Below are 1,824 nucleotides of genomic sequence, written 5' to 3'. Positions count from 1 at the left end.
ATATTCCTTAGAGGTAAGGATGGTGAGAGTTTGTGTAATGTATGTTGGACATATATCAGGAAGCACCAGTCTCTGGAAAAGGGCATCATACTTGGTAAAGTAGAGGGTCAGGGAGAAGGAAGAAGTACACAGGTCAACAATTCAAACCCACCAGCTGCTCCCTGGAAACCCTATACAGTGTTACTGTGAGTTAGAATCAACCAATTCTTTATTAAATAAGCTAAACTTCATTTGGTTTAAAGAAGATTTCAGGGGCTATTTTTGTTTGAAGACTTAAGTTTTAAAGATTATCTCATAGCAATACTTTTTAGGGCTCATCCAGCATCCATGACTCTGGAACATCTGAATTCCATGAGAAATTTAAATTCTGTTCTACGTATTTCCCCTTTTGATCCCCCTTTTGATAGAGAAGACTCTATCTTTAGAGCCTTTGATCAAAGTATTCAGTAAGTGTAACCAGGCACCATTATTTCTGAGAAAGAAGTCAGTTGTTCAGGTAGGCAATTAGTTACAAATTCTATTTTCTTCTCTAGTTTCAGGTTCTCCTTTCTCTGTTACTCCAGACAAATGTATGCCAATTGAACATGCTTTTAGACCGGAAGTACTTGGTAATCTCTAACCGCTTCTATTCGGTAAGGTTGTCCCTGTCTGGATCTTCAAGACCTGCTATGAAGACGTTGCTATGCTTAAAGCACCAAAAGGAAAAAAACTGGAGGACAGGAAAAAACCCATCATCCATCCATATAGTAGAAGAGCAGCTAAAGTTACGAGAGAGGCCCACAAACAAACAAAAGGAAAAATAGAAGAATGAAAAAGCTATGCGTCTCAGCATTGTTGGTGAAAAACTGCAGTGGTTTCAAAATCATCTTGATGCCAAAAAAGTAGAATATTCAAAAAAGGATGCTTATGAATTAAGTGAAAGTTATATAAATTGATCCAGCAGTGAGTTGGAGCAGATTGAGTTACATAACAGCATCAAAGACAGCCAGGGAAGGCGACACTATTCTCGAGAGACGGTTATCAAGCAGACGATGGAGCGTGAGCAACGGCAATATGAAGGATATGGCCTTGAGATTCCAGACATAGTTGTTGTTGTTGTTATGTGCCGTGGAGTCCGTTCCGACTCATAGTGACCCTGTACAGGGTTTCCGAGGCTGTAACTCTTCACGGGAGCAGAAAGCCTCATCTTTCTCCCACAGAACAGCTGGTAGTTTCGAACTGCTGGCCCTGAGGTTAGCAGCCCGATTCATAACCACTATGCCACCAGACACAGTAGATGCTGGTAATCTGAGAACTTTTAGGGAATGGGATTTTAATCTGAAGAAATTGCCAAACATTAAAATGAGAATAATCTGTGCTAATGATGCAGTTCCCAAGAAATGCAAGGAAAAAAATGGTACAACTGTAGACAAAATCTTAGAAGAATTGAAACAAAAAGATGAATCCAGTGACTCAGATGAGGAAACGACTCCAGTAACCCAATTGTCTATACTTGAGTTGAGAATAAATAATGTGAGAGCTTCAAGTTTCACTCATTGGTTATGGTAAATAATTGTCTGGACCATTCCTGTACATGAAAAGAGTTCCATTTGCAGTTTTACAAAACAACGTTAGAATTTTTGCTTAAAACATTCTTAGGATGAATAATGAATGTTGCTTTATTATTTATATTAAATAGTTAAAATGGGTAGACATAATCTATGAAACCCATTTAACCTGAATTTCTAACTGATATGAGAATAAAAATGTTTGTTTTTCTTTCTCATGTTTATTTAGGACTTACCTAACTCGGTCTGCTAACCTCAAGGTCAGCAGTTCGAAACT

General features: G+C 38.2%; 1 pseudogene; it reads left to right on the top strand.

Moving 5' to 3' along the window:
- Positions 1-682: 682 nt before the first annotated feature.
- LOC102836959 overlaps positions 683-1,824 on the top strand; it is a 2,506-nt pseudogene continuing 1,364 nt past the window's right edge.

Source organism: Chrysochloris asiatica, unplaced genomic scaffold (assembly GCF_000296735.1).
Source record: "Chrysochloris asiatica unplaced genomic scaffold, ChrAsi1.0 scaffold00077, whole genome shotgun sequence".
NCBI classification, from domain to species: Eukaryota; Metazoa; Chordata; class Mammalia; order Afrosoricida; family Chrysochloridae; genus Chrysochloris; species Chrysochloris asiatica.
Note: the sequence above shows the minus strand (reverse complement) of the source record. Positions and strands in the feature narration are given on the sequence as shown.